This window comes from Chelonoidis abingdonii, chromosome 13 (assembly GCF_003597395.2).
Source record: "Chelonoidis abingdonii isolate Lonesome George chromosome 13, CheloAbing_2.0, whole genome shotgun sequence".
Taxonomy (NCBI): domain Eukaryota; kingdom Metazoa; phylum Chordata; order Testudines; family Testudinidae; genus Chelonoidis; species Chelonoidis abingdonii.
In genome coordinates, this window is record NC_133781.1 from 19,652,737 (window position 1) to 19,671,839 (window position 19,103).

Sequence of the window (19,103 nt, forward strand, 5' to 3'; positions counted from 1 at the left end):
GTGGCATTGTAGGAGGAGGTTCCTTCGTTTGTCTTGTAGCGCAGCTTTCTAGTGCAGCCTGGCACTGCTCCGAGACACCCCAGTGTCGAGCTCTGTCAGCTCACTGTAACACAGCTCCTGTATCCAGGGCTCCTGCAATGAGCTCGTTTCTCTCTTGTCTCTTGCTGTCAGAGCGGATTTGAAGATTCATTTATAGAGGGATCTGGTCATAGAAGTGTTGCTGGCTCTCTGCTTTTTCACAGACTGCAAACTAGCTGCAGCATCTGTGTTACATGAGAACCAGATTAAACGTTACAGTGACCTGATGAGGTAGGAGAGAGAGACTTTGGGAACAAGCAGCTGGTCAGCAGGTTGGGTTTAAGTCAGATGTATCTGAAATGTGCTGCCTTCTTGAAAGTTGTGCTGTGTTTTTGCACAAGCACTCTCTCGTTCTTCAGCACTAATACAGAAAGCTATATCTTACTTATGTAGCACCTTTCCCCAGTACTGAAATGCAGCCACCTCTGGTGTGAAGCATAACAGCTGTTTAAGGGTATACAGCAACAATTTAGGAGTGGAAGGGATACTAGAGTCAACTGAAGCTGCAAGGATAATTTACATATTAGAATGTAATTACCTGAGTTAGCTGGACATAAGGTCAAATGATAAGTGCCATAGGTTCTCTAATTAATATGGCAAAACATCCACTGAGGTGTTGTCTTCAACCCGTTAACTTTATTGAGGAAGAGAGAGAAAGAAGTGTCCTCAGGACCTTGCAAGGGACACAGGATCAAGCCTATAGTCAGCAAAGTAGCAGGAGTAACTGTCTCATAAACCTAAACACAAATTAGCCATCTGGCTAAACTCTTCTCAAATGACTTGTTCTTATTTATGTTTCTAGGCATCCCATCCATGTTTTGCAAGCTGGCATAGGTGCTGGAACTACGGGTGCTGGGGGTGTTGCCACACCCCCTGGCTTGAAGTGGTTTCCATTATATACAGGATTTACAGTTTGGTTCAATGGCTCTCAGCACCCCCAAAATTGTTGCAGCACCCCTGCAGAATGGGCTGTGTCTGAGGACCCAAAGGCTTTTCAGAACATCTCGCTGTGCATATGTATTTGCTGAAATGCAAGATTTCCCTCTTGGAATGGATGGAAGTTCTAACAGCCACAGGTAGATGCCTTGTTCGCTAATGTGCTCTTGACTGCTGTTGGGGTCGGTGGTGGTTCGGATTTGGCCCATACAAAATAAACCAAAATTCTTCTTTTAAAGCAATTGGCTTTCTTTTTGTAAATCTTCTGGAGATGTCATCAGCCTGTAAGGGAAACAAGGTCTTATTTAAGGGGATAAACCAAAGACTATAGATTTCAAGATGAATCATGCTCTACCCAAACACCTCCTGTTCCTGGAATCGAACCTGGAGCCATTCTACCTTTTCAGTGAGAGAATCCTAGTCAGGATGTTCAGGAGTGGGTGTGCGACTTGAGACCCCTTAAGGAGGTCCGGTGTTCAGAAGGGGGGTGCTCAGCACTTAGTGGAAATCAGGGTCTTTTAAGGTATCTCAAATTGAGATCACTAGTAGCTCCTGAAAATCTTGGCTCTAGACTATATGCCAAGCAAACGTTCTCCTCTGGTTAATGAGCAATTGCACTCTGCACCATACACTACATAGGCAGCAGACCTCCTCTCTATAAAGTTAGTGGTTGTGATCCATCCAGAGTGTTTTCTTTCTCCAGCTACTTCTTTGCTTTTCATTTAAAAAATGATTGAGGTACAATAAAAATATTCATTCAAAAGAGCAAATGATTTAATCCCACTTGCTGCCCTTGGGAGTTAGTTCCATCAAATAATTGCTGTTACTTCTCCTAGGCGTTTCATGGCAGCCTCCCAGAATACTTCCCACAAAGAAACATCCAGGGAATGCTTAAGGTTAAGAAAATGCAGCATTAAATCATGGAGCCCTGAGACATTAATGTCAGACAGGGGCCTCGGAGTGCTAGATCTGAACATTGTGGCTAAGACACTTGTGCAGACTGTATGTGTGGCGCTTGTGCTATCGTGTGTTTAGGAGGTGAGGGAGGAGAATGAGCCCCCTTCCCAAAGAAGTTATGAGCTAAGTTCTGAAGGGCCTGTTTGGCTGTGCCTATGTGCATGCAGGGAGATGCCTGCCATCACATGCACTGCATGGAACATGGGAATCTAGCCTGGTGATTTTCAAAGAGAATTATTAGCATAGTGTTCTAACTGAATGTGCTAATAAGTTGTTAGTCATGTCCTCCTTAAGTGGTTGATATTAGCATATGTAAATACCCCGGAGCCTAGTGCTGCAAGCCTTGTGTTCCCTCCAGCTTGCTGGCATTCTTACTGGCTATGTTGATATAGTACAGGTAATTGTTTGCCCACGTTACTTGTCCCAAATTGCTCACGGACTAAGACCCTTCATTACAATGGCAGATGGCTAATGGAGTAAGGGAATGGATGGACAAGTATGATATTACTAAGCTGATGGCACGGCTGGCTTGATTAGTTATTCCTGCTGCCTGGGGCTGTATTCGGTCTCTCCCAGGGCAGGGTCACGGAAAAGGGGATGAGGATGCGGGAAGGGAAAATGGGAGGGATGGTCCAGTGGGACTTGAGATGTGGGTTCAATTCCCTGTTTTGCCTGTGTGACTTTGGGCGAGTGACTTAGTCTCTCTGTCTTAGCTCTTACAATAGGGATAATAGTACTTTTCAGTATGGCTAGATGGCAAAGCTCTCCGGTACTGTGATAATGGGGGCTTGATTGATGGAGTGGGGTATCCTAAAGAGAGAGGAGAGGCATGATGGAGGGAATATGGGAGAGAGAGAGGAGAGAAGTGATGGAGGGAATGGGGTTGGGTGGCAGGGAGATCAAAGGCTGTGACTGCATACGTGTTAGTCTGAAGATGGAGGAGATTGGATCCTCTTGCTCCACAACACTTTCCTGTGCAGTTAGCTACCTGTAAGGTAGATGTCAGGTCCCAGGTCAGGTGACCAGCATGAGGAAAGAAAATCCAGTTCCTTGTCAGCACTCCTGAGTGTCACATCTTTATTACAACCAGGAGCATCTATGTGAAGCAAAAGCCATTCTGATCTCCATGGCATTTACTGTCATCTTCAGTGCATTGTTCGGAGAACAAGGCCAGTTTGTCTGCGTCAAATAGCTCCTTAATAATATAGCAAAATTTGAATAAGTGGTGATGAGAGTCCTGTTCTTGCGGACAAAGTGTGACATTTTAAATGAAATTCCATCTTCTTCTCATTTTTAAGGCATGAAATGAACTTCATATCTTGATGTGATTTATCATTCAGCAGCTGAGCCAGATGCCTATATGGGTTGAATCTATAGCTCCTGAGATGATAGAAATATTAGCCTGTCTTATTAAAATCACCCACAGCTACCGCAGCCGTGTGTCAACAGGAAAACAAACAAATAGTGACTAGTTCTCACAGGAATGGAGTCTTTCTGTTAATGTGTGGTCATTATGTCTGTTGCTAGAATAGTTACAGATGTCATTTATTTATTTATTTATTTTTTGCCATTACAAGCTAGTGGAGCTCCTGGGTATCTGATTCCAAATCCAGTCACAGAATCAGAACAGGCTTTGTTAAATATCTGTTCATCTAAAGCTTCCCAGTGAACATGAAACACGGCTCATGAAATTTTTCTTCTGAAACCTACATTTATGCAATAATAACTTACGTTTGTTCAGCTACTTTCATCCATAAGAAGCCCAAAAGATTTAACAAATAGCATCTTCCTTGCTGAAATGCAGCCACCTCTGGGTTGGAGAGCAGCTGGGTATCCAGAACTAAACAGAAAGGTGCAGTGAAAGGGAGACGTTGGCCAAGAGAACATGAACGAACAACCTGCTCTTATCTCAAGAGGCAGCGTGGCCTCCTGGGCGTTGGGGACTCTATTTCTGGCGCTGTCACTGACTTGCTGACTAACCTTGGCTAAGTCACTTCACCCCTCTCTACCTTTGTTTCCCTTCCTGCACTTAGTCTGTGTAGGCTGCAAGCGCTTTGAGGCACAGCCAGTCTCTGGCTATGTGTGAAGAAATCCATGACCCTTGCAATGTCTATGCTGAGACCGAGAGCTCATTCACCCTCCCCGCCCCATCGCATAGACCCCATTAAGTAGGTGCAAGTTATACTGAGATGTATATGCATATTTTTATCCATGGTGAGAATGTCCTGTAGTGAGCTCTGTGCACATCACATGCAGTTCTTGGTTTTGTACTTGTGTGCAGCTCCTAGGCCTCCTAGCACAGAAGAGTTTGTGCAGTGAAGGGAGCAGACTTCGGTGTAAATAAACTCTGCAGGTTCGTGGCCCCTTCTTTTAATTCAGGCTTTGACCAGTTTCACCTTTGTAGGTGAGGCTTGCTTCTTACATTAACACCTGCATGCCTCAACCAAGATCAGTGCCTTGTTGAGCTTACAGCGAGTAGGAGGGCAGGTGAAGTGACTTGCTTAAATACAGTGGTAGAGACAGGAAGAGAACCCAGATCTTGTGTGTCCTAGCCCATTGCTTTACGTATGGGACTATGCTGCATCTGTAGGGCTCATATGACATCTCATCACTTGGTTAATTTCAGATGTTGCAACACCTCACTGAGTCTTTCTCCCTCTTCCTCCTCTAAAGAGCAGAGACCTAGTTTCTCCAGCCACTCTTAATGGCTCAGATGCTCCAGTTCCTGTTTCATCTGGGTTGCCCTCTCTCACTTCCATTTCCATCTTTACACTATCCGTGTCATAATTAGGTGGCCCGGAACTGTGCAGGGGAGACAAATGTGGCCTCATTAATTTCTACTGCAGTATTGAAATGATGTCCTCTCATTTACATCTGAAATCTCCTTAATATGCATCTCCAAGTTCTGATACTTTCTGCTGCTGCTGCTAAGTTCTTTGCTGCATTTCAGGATTTGAGCCACAACTCCTCCTACACCCTTCCCCGACTCAGTGTCTTGTGGTATATGGCTCCTGGAGCTGCACCCCTTTTCTTGTTTGGAAAAAATAAATAGCTGGATTGTCCCAGGAACAGTGAGACCTCCTGTATGTGTAGTTTCCATGAGAGAGAGGGGGATGCAGGGCTGCCTAGGTAACGGATTGGGAATGTGTCCTTAAAAGCAAAATTTTCCAATTCCCACAAGGAACGTAATTTGACAAAATGTGCAAATTAAATGCAATGAATCAATTGTAATTAAAATGGAGGCCGTGTGTAATCTGGTAACCCACTTAAAGGCTCAGACCCTCATCTCCTACAAATGTTTGTTGAAATGGATTTGGAGCAAACCATGACACACACAGGTTCTCTGTACCTTACCAACATACAAAGAGAATCAGATCAAAAGCATCTGTGTCCCATCTATCCATGCAGCGCATGGAGAATCACTTGATCGAACATTGCACCTTGCACATGTAAATGTGTTTTGTGGACCTTTCTGTAAATGACATTATTAGTATAAAGACCTAGAACAGTGCTAGTGGAATAGCATTCCCTGAGGAGCAGTCAAGGCAGAGAGCCAGGGTTGTGTTAGCACTAACACAAATCCAGATCTTCTACTAGTCAAGGAATTCAGTGTTTACAGGGCAACGGGAGTGTGGTCCGGTGGAGAGGGCACTGGGAGACCTGGGTTCTGTTGGCTCTGCCACTGACCTGTGTGACCTTGGGCCAGTCACCTCAGTATCTGTTTTCTCCTCCCACCCTTTCTGTTGGGAATGTAAGCTCTTCTGGGCAGGGGCATCTCTGTGCAGAGCCTAGCACTACAGAGCCTTGATTTCAACTAGGGGTCTCTGGACACTGTGAAGAATAGTGGGGAGTGGTCTTTATATCTCCTCAGACACTGCACCTTCGCTATTTAATAGGTACAGAGAGCTTTGAGCCAACGATGAAATTGGAGGGTTGTGAGTGGCTTTTCTCTCCCACTAGCTTTATGCAATGGGATGACACGTAGTGTGCATTAGAGCTGGGGTAGCCAGACACCCTCTGAGCCAAATACGACAATCTTCAGAAGTTTGAGAGCTGGGGCGCACTTTCAGCCCCATGGGAGGTGCCTGCCAGGGCTTGGGGCTTCAGGCCTACTCCTGCTGAAGCCCTGAGCCCCAGAAGGTGCACCCTGCTGGGCAGAAGCCCTAAGAATCCCCACCCTCCTGGGCAGAAGCCCCTTCCCCACTACACGGCAGAGATCCCAAGCGCCCCTGCCAGTCTGGTAGGTGGAGAATGGGAAGGGCATGGGGAACTCTGCTGCTGTGGGTTTTTAAAACCGAGCCTCGTTCTTCTGATTCGCCAGACTGGGCCATTGGTGAGCGACACTTGTTACCGTCTGATAGCTGTCCAGTGGCCTGTGTGGAAGGGATTTAGCAATCCATTTCTTAGCAGGTAGGCATCGCCATCACAACCCCCATAGTGTGACTGGTACTCACTGGCGGCATCACAAGGCTCAGCAGAGGCCAAAGAGTGACTGTTTTTCTTTCACCCACTTGAGGTGCTCTCTGCAGATCAGACCTAGATACCCTGGCAAATGGGGTGCACACACTGCTGCTGCATGTGCTGTGTATGTTGTGTGGGTAAGGGACTCCAGTCTGGTATTTCGCACCAGGATGGTAACCCAGGAGTTTAGTGTATTACCAGCCAGTTCTCACCCACCCTTCTCTGAGAACATCTTCTTCAGGACCTGCTCAGCTAAGACAGCCCCACCTATCCCTCCTCCCAATCCAGTATAACTGGTGGGGGAGAAACGGCCTTCAGTTGGGGCAGGAGGGTCTCTCAAACAGTCCCAAATGGGGTGGTCCCCTAAGCTGTCCCAGATGTGGGAAAGGATCCAGGTTTCCATCTTATATACTTGAGCAATCAGTATCTCCTCTTTCCAGTACACTTCCCCATCAACTCTTCCACCCTGCCCTCCCTTACAGCTGCCCAGCTCCATGAGTTTCCTTGGGGCAATTTGGCTGATGTCCATGGAGCTGTAGCTTTGGGGGTGCACCTGAGGGAAGAGCATGGCCCTGAGTCTGACTTAACTTTCCTCTGCCTCTTTGGACACTTTCCCTCTGCGAATTCTGGAACAGAGCCTACTTTGCCTTGGAGTTTTGCCAATAAATGTAATATTCTGTCCCAGGCACAACAGCACAGGCTCTGAATCCAAGATCAAGCTTGCTCCCAGGCCAGCAAGATTCAGAGCACAAAGGGGGGTGCTCGGTCAGGGAGAACTTCCGCCTGTTACTCACTAGTGGTGGCTTTTGGCTTGCTGAAGCCATGCTGCTGGCAGGCTCCGTAAGGGGCTGCAACCAGCCCTTCCAATGATGAAGCTGAGGATAATGTGACATGAGGAGGGGGAAAGGACTCTGGGAGTTTAAAAAAAAAACCCAATGGGGACTAGACTGGATGAAGGGATGGGAGGGAAGGGAATACAACAATTAAAGGGCCCCAGGTAGCTGTGTTTAAAGGGGAGTGTTTGAAGGCACCACCACTTTGGGGTGCAATGTGTTATGGCTTCTCCTACTTCTCTTTGCCACAGTGTGCATGGCAGCCACCCCTGTGACACAGACCTGACTGGGGAGTTAGAAGCTTCCATTACTTCCGTTTTCTTTCAGCACCCCTATTGGAGAGGTGAGATGCCCAGTGGCTAGGGCACTGGGGTAGGAATTACAGCAGGGACCAGAACTCAGGTTTTCTATCACAGACCTGCTCTGTACCATTGGGCAAGTTCTTGGTCTCCTACCTTTTGTCTGGTGTGCTTTGACTGTAAGCTCCTTGGGGCAGGTACTGTCTCTTGCTCTGTGACTGTACCGCAGGGGTCCCCATCTTGGCTAAGGCCTCAAAGCACTACTGGGGTGCAAATCAGTACTAGTATCCCGAGCAGCTCCCCCTTCCTGTACAGCCCTGCCAAGGTACTCCTGTTACCTCTCAAGCCATAACAGTCCAGTTCCCAGACCCATCCACGACCTGTCCCGTGGCAGACTCCCATAACTGCAGTCCTCCCTGGCTGCTCTCCTCCCAACATCACATGGCCCTCAGCATTGCATCCCCGCCATGTCTCACTTAAACCCCGGCTGTTCCATCCCTTCTGGGGCGGACAGAGCTAATCCCCTACATCCTTGGCTCTGCCTCTTGCCTGTGCATCCAGACATCAGAACGATTCCAGCCGCCTCACCTACCAGTTACCTGCTATGGACTATGGAGCCTGCTTTGCTCAGGCTTGTGCTCATCCTGCTTTCCTCAGCCCAGCTATCTCTCCAAGTGCATTTCCTCCCCCCAACCCACACCATGGCTTCTCTGTAGAACCCTCCTGAGTGGTGAAAGCCCAGCGAGCCAGCAGGGGGAGCTCTCACCGCACCAGCCAGGGAGGAGGGGGCCCTGCGGGGATAGCATGGCTTACCCAAGCCCCGGGAGTGACAGGAGCTCTGCCCTGGTTTCCCCAAAGAATGGGCTCCCCTAGAGCCAGACCTCGCTCCCTTGCAGACGCTCCTCCACGCCACTCTCTGGGCTCAGGCCATAGTCCCGCTTCACCTCTGATACAGCCCCCCCCACCCCCTTCCAGTCCCAGCTGCACCATCTGCTGAGGACATAGGGCTCCTTCCTCCCTTGTATCACCTGGAACCCTGCAAATCTCCCCTTGACGCCTCGCTCCCCGGAGTCTATTCGGTGTTGTCAGCTCCTGCCCCGGGCTGCCCTGAGCCTGCAGGGAAGGGAATCTAGTACCTCCTCGGGTGGTGGCAGGACGTGTTTGCAGGAGCGGGCTCGGGAGGGTGCCGTGAGCATGCAGGGGAGCGCCCCAGGCAGCAGCTCCTGTGAGGGGCTCGGGCAGTGCGCCGAAGCGGGCACACCAAGGTGCGATGGGGCAGCCTCCTGGCTCCCTCCAGCCAAAACAATGTCTCTTCCGCCCTTGGGGGGGAATAGGAGACGGTACGGGGAGAAACAGAGCCGACCCTAGCGCAAGGTGGATGCTACAGTCAGAGCGGAGCCAGCTCGGGATCTCTGCCCAGACCCGGCTCCTGCGGGCGCAGGGTGGTGGTGGGTGTCTCTGGTAAAACTCGCCAGAGCCTCCGGGGCATCTGCGAAGACACCAAAGCTGCATGGCGAACTCCAGAGAGGCCGGCTACCAGGCGCCCTGGGGGCTCGCTAAAGGCGACTGCACCCTTGGCTCCACCTTGTGCGCAGCGCCGGCAGAGCGAGCGCTGCCTGGCCCCACCCAGCCCAGCTGCTCCAGGCAGGTGCTGCCCAGCCCCAGCCAGCCAGCGCTGAAGTCGACGACAAACCGGCCCCGAGGACAGCTCGGGCCCTCCGCTCTCTTAACCTCTGCCCTCCTTTCCCGGCCAACGCGTCTCAGCTGGCTCCGGGCTGCCCCCCAGACACACAGATCCGCCCAAGCCCCCTCCTGCCCCTGCTGGGTGCACCAAACCCCGAGAGGTGCGCCGCCCTCCGGCCCGCTCCCCTGCCCGGGGCCCCACCTCCAGCTTACAGCTGGGGCGCTACCCAACCTCGCCTTCCCCCCAGTGCAGCCACAGTCCAGCGCCCCTCCTGCCCAGAGGGGCTCTGGGAGCTGCGCGCCGCCGGCCGTGCCAGCGCCTCGGCGGCCCCTCTGCTCGCTGCCAGTCCCGGGGGGGCTCCCACGTGTGACCGACTGGCCCGGGCTCGCTCACAACCCCCGCCCAGGCCGGCACGGGGATTCAAGCGCCACCTCCCCAGTCTCCGCTATCTCGCCAGAGCTCGCGCTCTCCCAGTGCAATTTCGGCTCGGAGTCCCAGAGGCAGGCAGCCAATCCGAAGGGGGGTTCGCCCCGTCGTCCAGCCCCATTGGCTGCTCCTACGCCGGGGCTGGGGTGGGAGGGGTCCCCAGCGCTCTAGTAACTGTCTCAGATTCCAGCTGTGCCCCCACCCCTTGCTGTAGTCCTTAATTGCCACCTCCCGGAGCCAATGGGAAAGGTCCGAGGGGCTAGAGGCGAGCTCAGATTGGCTGCCATGGTGGTTCTGGCGAGGCGGTACCCGGGCTGGAAGTTGGAGTGAGGGATCCAGCTGTGAGGCGCGCGGAGTGCTCAGCTTCTCGCTCGCTCTGGCTTTTGAGAGGCAGCGCTAAGGAGGAGCATCCTCCGCGGGCTCCCTCCGCCGCTTCCCCCCCCGTCCCCTCCCCCCAGATAACCCTTGCAGGGCAGGAGGAGCCCAGCCCCCAGGGGAGGGTCGTGGACCCCAACCCCCCTCCTAGCCCCGGGGGGTCCCCCGACTCTCGCCCTCAAGGACCTGCCTTGCCATTGGCACGGCCAGATGTGCAGACGGGAGGGACAGATGCGGACCCGCTAAACGCAGCCCAGGCTGGCCTGGGAGCAGCCCTTGCCCGGCTGGTGCGCGCTGGAGTTGGGAGGGGAGCCGGGGGAAAGGATTCCATCCTCGTTGCAGGGGCTGAGACGGTACCTCCTCCCGGGCTGGAGCGGGATCCCGGAGGCAGGCAGAGGAGAGCAAAGTGAGGAGGAGCTACCGGGACCAGAGGAGGGGGAAGCAGAACCGGGCCAGCCAGGTCCCGGCTCGGCTTCGATCAGGCTCCAAATGCCTGCAAGGGGGGGACCTGCGCTCATCCAGGCGCCCACCTAGGGAAAGGGGATGCAGCCCTGGGTCTGAAGCTGCCCCGAGCCAGAACCTTATCCCGAACCCTCCCACAGTGCCCTGGTCCCACCCGGCATGGCTGCTCCCTGTAGCTCCCTGACCCTCTAATTACCCCCTCCCTCCCCCGGCGCATTTTTCCTCCTCCCGGTTCGGACCCGGGTCTGCTGCCGGAGGATGGACGAAGATGGACCGAGAGCAGCCGAGGAGCAGGACCCAGAGCCGGGCAAATCCAAGACTTTCATCCGCCTTAATGACCTGTCCGGGAATGGAGGTCGCTCGGGTCCAGGGGACAAGGACGCAGGAAGTGGGGACTCGGAGGTGGAGGGGCTTCCCTACCCGGCTCTGGCCCCGGTCGTCTTCTTTTATCTGAACCAGGAGAGCAGACCGAGGAGCTGGTGCCTCCGGGTGGTGTGCAACCCATATCCTTTGCAAGCTGGCAGGTGGCACTGCCAAGGTAAGCCTGGGCACCCCTCTCCCACCCTGCCTCCCTTCCACGGGGCTTCCAGATTCGAGAGCTCCCCGGACCTCTTTGCCACCATCCCAAGAAGTTATCTCCATGAAGGCAGCTTTGCAGGGCCAAGCTTATAGGTTCCTGGAGCACCCTGGGACGCCAGCAGTTGCACAGCTGGAAGCTCTCCAGATGCTGAAGGGGCTTGGGGGGGGCTGTAAGGGGGGGGAGGGAGAGTTGGAAAAAGAGCTTGGACTTGGTGAATATTGTAAAATTACCCGGAGACGCCGCTTTCAGGTTGCGGGGAGGAGGAACTCGGAGGGGGAGAAAGCAGAGAGACAATGCAAATATTGATAAAACAAAGACACGACTATTGACGGAAACAGTCATTAGAGTTGCTAGTTGCTCCGCTAAGGAATCCAGCTCCGAGGACGCTCCCTGCGTTCCTTCCCAAAGTTTGCAGCTTTTCCTCCCGAGGAGGAGGGGGCTGGAGGGGTGGACGTATGTGTGTGCCTGCAGCTCAGCTCCCTCGGTTTCATTTGTCTGTCTCCAATTCATGTCTTGGAAGTTTTTCCAGAATCTATCGAAGGGGTTTCTCAATGTTTCCTCCCTTAGTAGGCAGGGATTTCTCCGGGGTTGAAGTCATAACATGGGATTCCAGAAGAGTACTAGAGAGAATGGAAACAATATGTAACACTCTGGAGAGGGACAGCAGGTCTGTCTGGGAGATGGAGTTGCACTCAGCCCGCTCCCCCTCCAGTCTTTTCGTTGAGGAGGTGAAAGGGAATGAAATTGGACATGAAGAATGCTGGATTGCGCTGACACAAAAGACCCCTCCACACTAGGGGTTGGCGCAAGTTCCTCTTGGAAGGCCCCGATGATGCCAGCTCCCTTATCTAGAGAAGTTGTGTGGGGGGAGGGCGTACGGGACGATCTATCCTTTAGCCTAATTTTTCCCATCCCCTCTAGGCGCGTGACCCATTGTAGTCGATGGAAAGACTCTCACTGCTTTGGATCAGGGTCCCTGGCTAACATTTCCTTTCCTAGGCCCATAGTCTAAAGCCACTCAGAGATCGCCCCCAAGAGGGGTTTGCATGGATGTGTGCGTGCATTTACTGTTAACCCAGCCTGGGATTTCCCTCCCCACACCCCGCCACCATCCTTTTCAGCCCAGCAGCTGCTAGACACCACAATGGACCCTAACCCCACACCTATTATACAAACATGGCCAGATTTCAGACACCTTCACCCCCAAGTAAACTAGGAGGAGGGAGGAATAAGTAGATAAAATCATTGTTTCTCTCACACAACGACCAGGCATCTGTTTAAAAGAACAAAGGAAAGGCAGCACTCATGGGTGTTTATTAAAGCGCTCCTGCGTGCGGATTAGACAGGAGACTCTAGGAAAGCGCAGACCGCTCCATCTACTACAGTGATGGGAGAGCGTTTTACGCTTTACATGTATAATTACAACATTTTCATGACAAAAAGAACCACAGAAGGAGCCGCTGTGTTACAAATCTGTGCTGGTGGCAGCTCATTTCTCACTCGTCCTGTTTTCTGTGCCATAGTTCCCTTTAAAGAGTGAAATGTTGGATCTGGCATGGCTCAGGCATGTTAGCTAGGGACAGGAAAGGACCATGGAGAGGAGGGTTCCTTACTGTAGGTTTTGAGCCTGGATCTGGTGTCCTTAAATAATTTAACTTGTGCAAGGCAGGTGGTGGGAAGAGAAAACAAAAAACCAAAAACTTGTTTTTTTCGTGCAATCCTGAGTGCTGGTGCTTTCTGCAGCCTCCAGCCAGCCGGAGCTGATGGTTGTGCTGAACACTCAGTGAGGGACCCATCCTTCGAAATCAGTCACTGAGACTCTTCTCCAGGTGCATTAGCTTAGTGTAATTACAGAACCTCGCCTTTAATGGAGGGGCTGCCGCTTTACGGGGATGCTCCAGGAGCCTTCCATGGGATTTACAAGTTTTTTTCCACAGATCTCTAGTCATTTATTGAAGGGCTACGTGATGATTCTCCCATCCCGCGTTCAATCCCTACTGGAAACGAAGGATGGGCGCTCAAAGGACCTGATCCAAAGCCCATTCAAGCCAATGGGAGATTTCCCCCGTCGACTTTAAGGAGATCTGGGGAAGGGCCTGTTTCTTCTAAAAGCTGCTTTCTTTTCTCTTGTGCTGGATGTAAAAGACCATTAAGGAGTCGTTTGAGTGGGGGGGTTAGGAAGAACACAGAGTTGGGCCCTGGGGAGTCATAGATTGCAGCACTCCGCTAAAAATCAGAGACCGTTCAGGGTCTAATGGAAGAAATGAGAGGTCACCAGAGTGAGCCATGATTCGTATCAGTTACCTGCTTGCTTGACTCCCTCTTCCTGGTCCAGGACTGCGGGAGAGCTGTGTTGCTTTGGGCAAGTCTGATCCTCTAAGAGACGGGAAAATAGCACTGTTAGCAAGGGGGCTTTCTTAGCCCCTTCTTCAAACCCCTCCCTGGGGTCAGAGCTGCGCTCAACATTTTCTTTGTAGCTTTACCGCTTTCAAACTCGTTACATGTATTTTAAAATAAATAATAAAAACACGAAGCCAATTTAATCAGAGCTGAGTGACTGCCAGCAGGGTCGTGTACATAAAAGAGAGCATCTTCCTGAGTAAATAGGAGGAAGTTATTAAATCCATTCAGATCTTTCAGGGAGTGAGCTAGTCAATTACACACATGGCGAATACCTGAGTCTGTAGTGCAGAGGGTGGGACTAGGTGATTAACATCTGTTGTCTGGTTCCCCTTAGCCCTCCCCAGTTTCGGGGTAATGAGTGAGGGGATAACTCGGGGTTAAGTCTGGTGTGTCAGAGAAAAGTGGCGCTGTTCTTCTAGATGCTGTTTTACTTTTGTGATGAGGATGATTTCTCTGATAAACAGTCTGTCGCATTCTCAGAATAGAGGTTTCAGTTCCCAATCACATGAATAGTTTCCAGTGGTTTCCCTAAATCTCATTCCCACTAGCTGAACAGTTCAAAGCTGCACTTATTTAAGCATCTGAGGAAATCTTGAAACTTGCTAAAGCATTCTCTTTGGGAAGGAAATATTTGCTAATGTCAGCCTGCCAAACAGAATGGGCTTATTATCTACCATTATGTCTATTATTATTTACAAGTGCTGATCTCTCAGTGTTTTCTAGCCTCTTTTAATGATTGTTTTGAGACAGGTGGCATCTCAAAAATGTGCAGGTGTTTTCAGTGGTTTCCTTTTCACCCCCCCCCCCAACCTCTCTTGCTCATACAAGGTGCCTATTTCAACTTGAAAAGCATCTCAGTAAACAAATCTACCAGGGCAAACAGGTTAACTTTTGTCCTTGGGAAATCAGTGTTGTTTAAAAAAAATAAATCTTCCACCAAGCACCTACAGGCATCAGTTCAAAGGGAGCTCATCCACTAATCGCAGCCTGGGAGGCTGGAATTTCCACTGATGGTTACCTGGTCTCTATTCATTACTGAGAGAAAAAACCAGAGGGCTTGGAGCCATAGGCCCTCACTGGGTAGCAGTGCTGTGCCACCCTGCTCTTTTTTTTTCTTTCTTTCTAAATATGTTTTCAGTGTTGCTGACCCAGAAACTGGGAAGTTGAACAAGTGACTCAACCTGCTAAACAGTGAGTGAGAGGGATATTTTCTTCACCGTGGAGTACTGGCTGAGTCTGATCACTTGCTGAGGATCGATACATTTTAGATGTTAGTAAACAGGCTTGCTTCTATTCCGCTTTTATTGTCGGTTGGTTACTGCTGGAGTGTTGGGAGTTTAGCTGTCTCCCTGTTGACATTTTTTCTACTCCTTTAGCTCGGTTTTTCAGAAAAGTGACTTATCACATTTTAATCTTTAAGAACCAAGGCCCCATGGTAAAAACATATCATCTGAAAACCAGATCAGATCACATCTGGCCAAATTCTTTGTTGCCACTAGCTGTTCTTGATAGAGCGACAGTAGTTTGGGTCACGTGGCTGGCAAAATCCTCTCCGATCCACAGTGGTTTTGACAGGGGAGGGCTGAGCTTTCATTGGCGTGTCTCAGTATTTTTTCTTTGTTTTACCTTTTGGCAGTCACTGAATTTGCAAGTTCAAAAGGCCGGACTCTTGTTTAATTGTGTCTGCTCCCTTCCTATTTCTTCAATTCCCAAGTGCCCTTTTATTAATTCAATTAATTCAGTCCTGGTACTTGTCAGATGAGGATAGGTTGTGGAAATGTACAAAGTCCTGACTTGGCAGGGCCTGTATTTCAACATGGGGTTTGTGGTGCACTAATATAGCTGATAAATGTTGCCATTTATTTGAGGGCATCGCTGTGTACTGCCAGTTCTGGTCCTGTGCCCTTGGCTTCTCCTCTCTCCCTAGGGAGAGAGCTTGAATTAACAAAGCTTCCTTTGCTGGAGTGGCCTGCAATTGCACACAGGGCTGAAGTACCACTAATCCAAAAGATGGTCTGTCTCTCCAAGCTGTTTACATGATCTTGATATTAGAGGTGATGAGGGGGATTTGGGGCGGGGGAAGGAGCAGAGGAATAGTAGATCAGCTGAGTATTCAGCAATAATCATGCACTCATGCATAGTTCCAGGGCAGAATGATTCCTCAGGGCTCTCTGTAGTGTTTCAATCTGAAGCGCTCACCTCCTGGACCATAAGGGTTTATATTTGCTTTCTGAGAGCACAATTGTTATAGCTGGGTTGGGAGAGGAAATTTTGAAAAGTCTGGGCTGCTCCAGATCTCAGACAACCCAAAGCCGGGGAATGTTTGAATCTGGTGTCGATTCCAAATCTATTTAAGACCCCTACCTCTTTGTACTTTCAAGTATCTAAATTCAGAGGGCCAAATTCTGCCCACCTTACTTGTGCTGTGTAGTAGCTGACCCTGCATGGACCAGCATGGATTTCAGTAGGAGTCAGGCATTACTCAATGGTGACAGAATTTGGCACGTCTTCTGTACAGCAGAACCTGCTGCTAAATTGTGCGTCCCCAACAGAGCTTGCATCCAAGATGAGTGCAGCTCCCTTTACTGAGATCTGTGCATCCACGTGAGGTCGGAGGCAGAGAGGCGTTTTTCATTGGTGTTCTGGGATTCCATGAGTGTGTCTTTGCTGTGTCAAGTTCTGGCAAGGGGACTCTGTGTGACATGGGAGGAGATTTGGGGGGTGATGCAGGGCCCCAGCAGCATGCATAGGAGAAATCAGCCTGTGTGTGGCATTAGGGTGGAGAGTAAGATCCACAGGCACTTCCTGAGCTTGAAGGAGGGAAAGGTAAAGTGCTTTGGAGCATGAGTGACATACTGGAGGCATCTGTCTGATTGTCTGTATATGAGAAGGTGCTACTGAGGCCTGACCTTGTCACTGTGATAAAAGAATCCACTCTGTGCTGGGTGAGGAATGTCTGTTTAAAAACAGGAGAAGGCCAATGTTTGTGTTTCATACAGACTTACAGTCAAAGTACTGTACTGGAACTTTTGACCTACAGGTGACATTAAAAAAGTTAAGAAAAGCCTCCGGTATAGAAACAAGGGCTTGTGTGTTGCATTAAGGGGCCATCTGTAACAGAGAGTTCACCACAGAGATGTGTATCTGTCACACACAAAAAAGGGAGAAAAGCCCAGTTACTTAACTTTTATTTTTAAGTGAAATTGAATCTACCATGCAGGCTTGGAAGGATGACAGCCAGTCACAGGGGCTAAACAAGGCTGTTCTGCTGATCATAGCCAGAGAATGAGGATGTTTTCCAAGCGCTGTGGAGTGTCTGAAGAGCAGGCGTGGAGCGAATGAGGAGGATGGAAACTGCTTTGTACTGAAAGAGCTCTGCATAGGAAAATAATATGGAGCTTATCTGAAGGGGACCGTGGGCCCTTGGTATGGCAAATTCTCAGTCTCTCCTCACCCTGTCCAGATAGCATCGGTCTGGAAAGTGAAGCTCATGTGCGTAGAAGTCAGAAGACAAGGAAAATGTATTTCCTTAACCTCCTAAGGGTGGAGAAGGTGCAGCTTCTGGGCTACAGACTTGTTAACGCTCCCCCTCCCGTGGTGGTGCATCCTGTGAATCAGCTTTCTCAGAAGGGACAAGTTTTGAGTCCTGCATGTGGTGGCTCCTGGTAATTGCTTGCTATAAAGGTGGGGGCACCATTGGCTAAATCTGAACTCAGATCTAAATGTTGAAATTCTCCCCCTACCCCTCCCTCGGAGGCAAGGGTGGTGTTTGGCTTTGCTGTTTTTGCTTCTGATCCATTTATAGCACCTCGAACCTAGATGGAAAATCAGAGTTCTGCCAGGGTTTGGGGGTTTAAACCCAACTGGAACACTGCAGAGTCTTGCAAGTGGAACCGTAACCGAGCCCAGCTTCACCAATAGGTTCACGAGCCTTGGCAAAGCTGTCTCAGCCTTGGCTTTTTAGTGCAATCAGACGAGTTTGATCTGGCTTGGGAGGGGAGGGGGTGTCTCCTCTCTGGCAGTTCCACACCGCTCTGAACCTTTTCCATTGGCGACGTTGCCGTTCAAAGGCTCCGTCCTAGTGAGGTGCTCGAGGGCCCTCAGCTCTCACTGGAAGTCTTTGCAGCTGCAGGTGTCCAGGCTCTTGCAGGTCTGGGCCCTAAACTGTCATGGCATTGAGCCAAAACCCAGCTTTTACTTGTGCTATGGGGAGGCTCCCATGAGGAGCTGAGCCTGTTGTGTGCTCAGTGCTTAAATTGCCTTGCAGATGGGGAAAGTGGCCAAAGTTTCCTACAGCTGAAGCATCCCATGTAATGGTGCAAAGGGTAAACTGGCGGGGTGTAGAACAACCACCTCCTTGACCCCAGCACAGAATCCTATCCACCCCAGTGACTCCTTTTATCCTCTAGCCCTCTCCTAGCAATGCCTGACACTGCTTTGGTTCACTGAAAGGAGAGCAGGAGGGGTGGTTCAGTGGTTAAGACACTAGCCTGGGACTTGGGAGATGTAGGGTCAGTTCCCAAAATCTCTGCCTCAGATGTTGCTTGTGCTCTTGGGCAAGTCACTTAGCCTCCCTGTGCCTCAGTTCCCCATCTGCAATGGAGATAAGAGCCCCACCCTACGTGGCCGAGTGGTTGTGAGGATAAATACACTAGAGATAGTGATGTGAGGGTCATGTAAGCTCTTGGCTCCAGAACTACCTTTGGTCTGTGTTTGTGTAATGCCTTGCACAAGGGGCCCTGAACCATGCCTGGGAGTTCTAGGCACTCCCTCTGCTCTCCAAATCCCACCTCTAGCCCTTAAGAGGCCATGGTTGCCTCTGCCAGGCCTGCTTACTATGCCTTATCCAGGGGACTAAGTAAAGTTAACCTCTATTGTCCTGTTTTGCTTATCATTGCCCAGGGGACCATGCTGGGTACAGAGTCCCGACCATGTGGAATTGAAAGAGAGGGGCTTCTGTGGCCTCCTAGCAAAGGGGTTGGTATATGCTGTAGAGCCAACCTTGCCTCTGCCCCACCTTACTCCCTTCTGCACCTCATAACCATGAAGTGATCTCTGTAGGGCCCATTCCAAAGTGAAACTGCAGTAAAGCCAACGGGCAGCTCCCTGTCTATGCTGCGTGAGGAGAGGTAATCTGCTCATTCCCACTCTTCTCCCTCCACCCCCTCGCCTCCAGACCAGTGGGCCATTCACAAAGAGAGAAGCTTGTCTAGGGTGGTGTCTGTCCCCCGGCACCAGCCCCCTGGTGTAACTTGTCAGAAGGCACCTTGGGTAGCCAAAGTGCAGCAAAGGGCCACGAGAGATGACTCTACCCTGGGTTTCCCTGGGGTAAATCTGGAGGAACGTCACTGAAGTCTGTGAAGTCTCTCTAGATCCAGGTCAGCATAAATGACATCAGACTCTGGAGCCAGGAGAGGTCTCCTGAAGCATGACTCCTGGAACAAGACCCCATGCTGATCATTGGGTGGGGTATCTCTGCATGAATTGTGTGTGTGGGGGGGGAGATGGACACCTCTCCCCCAATAAAGAAGATGGAACTTCTTTCGAAGTGCTGCTCCATGGGAAGACCAGCCAAGTAATCATGAGGCATCTCCTAGTGTTTGAAACCC